Raw genomic sequence first — 7989 nt, forward strand, 5'->3', positions numbered from 1 at the left:
TGGACAAGTTACTTTGTTTCTCTGAAATTTAGCTGTCTATTTGCCTTAAAATGGTGATAATAATACTTGACTCAGGTTCTCTCTTCCTCTTTTTAATTGAGAATCAGGTACAACAATAGCCATGAACAATAGCCATTATGCACCTAATGCATAATGCATGGCAGGAGCTTATTCACCCATAGTCTTCCTCTCCCCTTCTCTGCTTTTCTTCTCCCATCTTCTTTCTGGCCTAGCATGATCACTCCACCTTTCATGCTTTGTTCCTGTGTTTGAAAAGTGAAGGAGAAAGAGAAACTTGGTATATTTCACCAGCTACTCTGAGACCTCAGATTTATTTTTCTAGAATGGCAGTTTCCACACATCTCTAACAGAAAATGGGCAAGGGCACCTCTCCCTATATTCATATATGCCGTACATTTCTCCTATGACTCATCATCCAGAATAACATATGAGGTCACATTAATAATAGTAGCTCAAAGTCCACTAGTGTTGCTGGCTCTCCCCACTTGCTGGCAAAGAACTTTGAGTCACCCTGCCAGCCCACCCACTGGTATTTCTGGAACTCTCTTAGGGGGGGCCATAAATGTGCTCACAAGCATTTTCAGCCTATACACATCCAGCAACACTGGGTAGTTTGCCATGCCCCCGTGACAGTGTTTCCCTGACACAGCTCTATATACTCTCTCTTGCTCCTTCACTGGACATTTCAGTCCCTCCTGTGGCTCTACTCAGCGTAGTTAGCACCTGGACTGACTCTCCAAAGAAGACCTGAGCTCCCTTCTGCCAAATCTGCCTGGGTTCTGTGTCAGGGGAGTGAGAAGGACTAGGAGGTGAGGAAGGAAGTAGATTCTCTTCCCCGTGCCTAATCTTCTGGCAGGATAGGGTCACAACAGATATAGTATATGACGTAATAGAAATAATTATTTTAATTAACAGTTGCAGCTCCATCTCCCTCTCCTGGGCTTCTACATGTGTCCAGGAGACCAGGACAGAGGCAGTTCTGGAAAAATGTACCCAGGATCCCTATTCCATTCTGCTAACTAAACATTTGTCACGGGCTCAGCTCATCATCTTTATTCCCTTAGCATAACTTCCCTATAAATAGACTTCCAGCCTCTGTCCAAAAGACCTTTGGGCAAGTTATCTAGCTATATACCCAGATATGCCTAAGCCCCAAAAGGAAGTGTGGCTTGAGTTCTGGTTCCACGGGACTTGGGATCAATCTGAGAAACTCTGGTGACTACCATCTCTCTAGTTCACTAGAAAGCAACAGCATCAACTTCATCTTCATTCTGATCTTCATCCATGTAATAATTATAATAATAATCATCATCATCATAACAGCTACCACTTAGGTGCTTCTTATCAACTGGATGCATTTCATTAAATAGTACATGATGTAACTTTTTATATAAGACTTGCTCAGGCATGACTGAAGATAGCTGTACCAGGAGAACATAGCTGTACCAGGAGAACATAGCCCAAGTCCAAGGTGAATTTCTACTATGTCAGGGTCTTTTTTGTCACCCCAAACATTACTAAAACCTGCCATACTAATGAGAGGAGGTGTGCAGTCAGGAACTGGAGGCAAAGACCTTAGAGATACAGACTGGAGAAATCATAACATAACTTGTGTAGATCTGAGCTACCAAAAGCATTTAAGAAAGAAGACTGAAAATGTTCTTCTGGCTCCAAATGATGAAGCCTTCAGTTCCACTGTAATTTTCACAAGTTTGTTCTATGTAATTCATTTAAAGGGCAAAAGTAACTTATTTTTTCCACATTGTGCATTTTAATGAAATGCCCTGGAAGCATCAGCATCTCCTTATCTTTTCCTCCTTTAGAAAGAGCCATGTATAATGAACACACTGACACTGAAATGAGTAATTAATATGCAGCCTGTTTAGTCAGTATGAATCAGCATTTTGATGATGTTTTGCAAGGGTAGGATTATAATTGGCAGGATTTCTGCCTTAAGGTTGATAATTCTGGATTCTAGAAGGAACAAATGCATGAAATATTACTGTTAATTTGTTTTATAAAGCATATATCCTTACAAGGGATGAGTAAAACAGAGGAGACAAATTAATAAAAACTAATTAAATATGTACTAGCTTTTAAATATTCAGGTCATTGAAATTTTGTGACAACCCTCAAATTATTCAGAATAATAATTTTAAAAACCAATGTAGGGATTTTCATCTGTGTATGTTATCTATAAGATTAGCAGATTCTTCAAGATTTACCAGCTGTCCTCTCATTGACCTCATAGTAGTTGTAATTCAAAGTGTTGGTCGATTTTTCCAGTTACCTGATTTGCAAGGACTTCTATAGTATTCTTGGGGAAAGGTCACTCAACCAAACCGAGTTCAGAATCCATGTTTCTTCCATGAGTGCAGATTGTTCTTTCCCTTGGCAAACAAGTTCAGCCTCTGAGCCATTGCATAGTTCTTCCTCTTCCTTCTCCACCAAGTTATTTACCTCTCTCTTTAGAAACCCAACTTTCATAACATTCTTCCGATTCATCCTATGTGACCCTTATCTCTACTAGGAAGGACTTAGTAAGTGTTTTTTGGATTGCAAATCTTCTGTGATACTTTGGGTAAAAGAGTTTTGGGGCAGCGGGGTGGCTCAGTGGGTGAAGTCTCTGCCTTCGGCTCAGGTCATGATCTCAGGGTCCTGGGATCGAGCCCCGCATCGGGCTCTCTGCTCAGCAGGGAACCTGCTTCCCCCTGTCTCTCTGCCTGCCTCTTTGCCTACTTGTGATCTCTGTCTGTCAAATAAATAAATAAAAATCTTTAAAAAAAGTTTCATAAGTAAAGAATGGAGGGGAATGTTGCTTTTATTATATCCCTCTGAGAGACTAACAACATGACTTAAAAGTTTTGCTGTTAAGAAGCTTATCTTGATTAACTTATTTGCTCGCACATTTACAACCCTAGGAATGGTTTTGTGGAATGTCTCTAGGAACCAACTACTATAGCTGTGATATTTGGATAAGTTTGCAGCTATCATTTTCAGGGGTTTTAATCATTCTTTCCCCATTTGATACAAAGTTCTTCAGTTTTGTTGTCCCATCTGGCCAAACATCCACATGTACTCTGCTCAAAGCAGGCTTTTATTCACATCTCCCAAATGAAAAATGGAAAGTTACTGTGGCAGACCTAAAAGTTGCCATTCCTATCTAGATTTGAAAGATTCCTCCTATTTTTATAAACAGGACCTAGCAAGTCTGTCCTCTATGACCTTGTCTGTCGCTTTTTAAAATTCTCTAGTCACCACCTTAGTCACAAATGCTGCTAAACAAATTCAACTTCAAAGCCTTGTCATGGGCCTTGTATTTTAGTTCCTATTACTGAAGTCTGGCCTTTCCCGCGTATGCAAGGCACAGCTGGTAATGATGGGGACCAGATGATGGCCCAGCAGCACATTAAAGGTTTTTACCAGGATGTGGTTTGATGGTTTTGCTTGGGTATTTTGTTGTTGTTATTTTTCTTCCCCTGGAATGTGAGTTGTGGCCAAGAATTATTTCCCTGATTACATTTTTGCTATCCCTCTACATTTGGAGAGTTGGAAAATGTACAGAGACATAAGGAACATGCTTGTAAACTGCATCTCAAGCTTACTAATAAGCTTTTATACAGTGATTTTTAGCTGTGATCTTCTGTTTATTCAATAAATATGCTTCTGTTATATCCAAAGTATCATGAAGATATCTTGGTCTTATCACTTTTACCAAGGCATCATTATTCTAAGTTTTAAAAAAATTTAAATATGTATAGGTATGATTCTTTGAATATTCTAGGACAAGTGTCCAACCTTACGCTGTATGTTTGCATCTTAATGTGGTGGAATGTGCATGGGTATAGGATCACTGGTTAAAGTGTACTGTGAACAACATATAAGATATTACTATTTAAGGTATTTATTGCATTTTTATCATTATGGAATCATCACATGTTCATTGTAAAGAATTTGAACAATATGAAAAAGGATGAGAAAGAAATTTAAAATGATCTATTATCTCACCACCATGTGTATCTTACTTTCTATTTCATGGGGTTGATGGAAAAAAACAATGGATAAGTATAATTGACACTAATGTCAGCATTATAATTAGACAGTTTGCCTATTGGTAATATTTATCATACACAGAACCTGTTACTAACTTCACATTCAGAGGTTTTTAAGGTTGGAGCTCTTCTGTTCTGAGACGCCTTTCTTCCTTCCCTGCCCCTCACCATACTGATACTGATACTCACCATACTGATACTCTTTAGGATATTTTTACCAGTCCCCAGACTTCGAACTACATCTCTCCCAAAGGTGTATCTCTAACCCTGGCCACTCCCTGGAATCTTAACTACCATCTTAACATCTCAATTTAGATGTCCAAGAGACCTCTCAAATTGAAAACCAAAGTGAAACCCTGATGTTCCTTTCTTCAGACTTTTTTACTCTTAATGTGGAGCATCACATCCATCCAGATGCTCAAATCAAAACCTGAGAAGTTGTTCTTGGTTGCTCTTTTTCCTTCCCCTCTTTCCCTCATCTAGCATCTGTGAGTCTGGAGGGAGAAAGATTTGGGGTAATGCAGATTTGCCTGGGCCAAGTCATTATTAAAGAATTTTTATAATTTATAAATTTATAATTTGTATATATATATAATTATAATTTATAGGGGTCAGTTCTCCCTATGCTAGAAGCAAATGGTCCTGTCAACTCCTGTGCTGAGGGTAGGCATGGCTTTGGCAGAACAAATGTTTTCCATATTGGAAAAAAGGAAAAACCCTTATGGATGACCCAGCAATATGTAGCAGACTTCAATAATTGCTGTTTTGGCAGCAAAAATGAACCCCAAGTGCTGAAATGTTCAAGCAGTGGTCTTTTGAGTAGCTGCCAATGAAGAATGTTCACCAGGTTGGACAAAAATCAGACTTCCCATCAAACCAAGAAATTAGGGGAACTTGGGTCAGAGAGATCAGAACCGAGAACAGTAGGTTATCTTTTGGGGTGATATGTTAATCCATTTCCCCTCTTCTTCCATAAGGCACTTGCTGGAGTGAGCTGTTGGAAGGGAGTTGGGGGAGGGAAATGGAAAAGGAGTGGAAGGAAAGGAAGGTAAGGATACTCTGGTACAGAGCTTCTCCATGGGGCTGTTGACCTTTGGGAAGGATGGTTTGTCTTGGTGCAGACTTCATTGCACACTGGAAGATATTTAGCGTGTCTGACCCTGAATGCCAGAAGTAAATGCTAGTAAATGCCAAAGTGCCCATCAGTCATTGGGATAAATAAAAAGTGTCTACAATTCTATGAATATGAAGCAGCCCCAACTTCCTTGGGGTTCTTGGAATCTATTAGGAAGGAGAGAACACTTAAGAGAGATTTGAAGCAATGATGTATGTGTGTATGTGCTTGTGTGAGAGAGAGATTGGTGGCTAAGAGAATGCTCTTTTACCGTCTGGGGTGGTCAGACTGAGGAAGATGTGGAGACTTATTGGATCAAGAGCAACGCCTACTTCAGGATCCTCAAGGATTTCTAACACAGGGCAGAGTGTCCATTGCCAGGGTCCTATGGGAGAATGACTTCATCCTCAGCTGACAGCAATTTCTGAGGCCCAGCCAAGATTAGATTTATTTTGCCATATGTATCTAAAATGCTGTTTGAGTAGGATTCTCTTAAAAACCCTTAAATAACTAGAGTGTGTGATACATATGAACATCTGTGATGTCATTTTCTTTGTGGTAACATTCCACTGGCCTGAGTAATACTGCCTAAAAACATATGCTCTAGCTTCCTACAGCCTGTGCTTGGGGCCAGGAATCACTTTGCTGATGACACTTATATAGAAAGATATGTAGAGGAGAATCTTAGACAGCTTAGACTCAAACCTCCTTAGAGTATTTAATCTTATAAATACACCATCATGTAGCATCCCTTTGGGCTGGTCATTTTACTTCTCTGAACCTATCTGTTTTCCTATCTGTTAAACAGGGCCATTGACACTTACTCTGCAGTGTTGTAGCAAAGAAGGGATAAAATTATTATGTAAAGTATCTGATACACATTTTGTGACTCAATAAACATTAATTCCGTAATTGGCCAGATAGTCAAGATAATTACCTGGCGTAAGGAAATTCCTTTGGGCTAAAGACATTATAGAGTTTTATAAGTCTGTGTTCTTCAGGTACTTTCCAGCCTTCCTCTTGACCTACTCATGATTTTGCACAGCCAGCATTAGACAAGTTAGAATAATGAATCTTACCCTCATCTGGTTGATTACACATCACATCACACTACAATTTAAGCTGAAACATCACACATATGGGGGGGGGTGTAAGCAGGTCCCATAATATTTATAGAGCCAAAGGAAGGTCACAGTATGCATTTCAATCTGGGCGTCAGATGCCAATTTTGTTCCAACCAGTGGGTGGAAACAAAGAGGAAGGGGAAAAAATTCCACTAAACTGATTGTGCTTCAGGCAGCTCCAGCATTTATATCCTCACTGCGTGACTGAGAACGTGTTTGCTCTCATATAAGGTAACATTGTTGCCAAAGACTTCTGAATTATCTGTGAGAAACGCAAACAATTAGAGAGATTTCTTAAGAGGCATGCAAAAGTTACCCAAGTCAGAAATGCCGGTAACCATATAAACATTAAGATGATAAAAATGAAGTTGGGATCCATGTAATCAGACATAAAAATGGAACAGGCTATTAAAGGTGCTTTTTCTTGCACACAGCCTTTATTATTCAGAAAGTTCCACCTCTTTCCCCCAACCCCCAGTTCTAGTTTCTTCCTCATCTTGTTGCAACACAGCCCCTGTACTCTCCTCACTCGATGTCCCTTAGATCACTACTAATATTCCCCGTATCACAGAATGGATATTAAAACATGTCTTTATAAGTTTACATAGAACATGAACCTAAAAAAATAATTACAAGAATCGCTGAAGCAAAAAATGTAGCAAAGTCCCAATGTTCTCACTTACTAATTAACCCAGACAAAGGCGCACTTTCCAAAACTGCTTTCATTTCATGTAAGAGTGCCAAAATTAATGAACTATTTAACTAATTTACCTCAGCTGGAGTCTCAAAAATGTGGTACCTAGTTCTTAGGAGAAGCACTTTTATTTTTTTTAATAGAAGCAGAGAAAACTGGGAAATAAGCCAATGGCTTCTGCCTCTCTTACAATATCTTCTCTCCTGGCCCCGAGGTTAAATATACTCATCACAGACACAGGCACAGACATGGGTGACCTCTTAGGGCCTGAAAAAGGCATTAGAAACAGCAAAAGAGGCAAAAATAAACACTGGATCATTGCTGAGATTTGTATCATATTTGAGCAAAATAATCATAGCTGAGCATGAACTGGATACTTACTATATCTGTGTTGAGTCCCAGTGCTGAGTGCTTTACAGGTGTTATTTATCTGTTCCTCACACAGCTCTAAAAGGTAGGTATGCAGTGATGATAATAGCAAACATCCAAGTAGCATGTATTATGCGTTAGGGAAAGATGTCGGTACTTTGTAAATATCAGCTCATTCAGTCTTAGTAACAATCATGTGGGACAAGTACTACTAGCATTCCTGTTTTACATATAAGGAAATTGAGGCACAGGGAATTTCAGCAATTCAGCAAAGATCATAGGAAGTAGTGGACCTAGAATGTGAACCCAGAGAGAGTTGGTACCAAATAGTGCAGTAACCACCAAGCAATAGTGTTATTAGCCTAAATTTCTCCTGGGTTAATTTATACCCAATGTCTTCTAGGTTGCCAAGATTAATATTGCTGAGAAAAGAGACTAGAGTGACCCCAGTTAGGGAGGGAATGAAGAGTGATATATGGAGAAGATGGATAAGGATGTGCCCTTTTGAAGGGCACGTGTGTGCGCACACACACACACAGAGGCAAAAAAAAAAAAAAAAAAAAAAGGAAGGTGAGGGGAAACCAGTGAACGGGCACCTAACTGGAAGTGCACGTG

Source organism: Mustela erminea, chromosome 8 (genome assembly GCF_009829155.1).
Source record: "Mustela erminea isolate mMusErm1 chromosome 8, mMusErm1.Pri, whole genome shotgun sequence".
In the NCBI taxonomy this organism is placed as follows: Eukaryota; Metazoa; Chordata; class Mammalia; order Carnivora; family Mustelidae; genus Mustela; species Mustela erminea.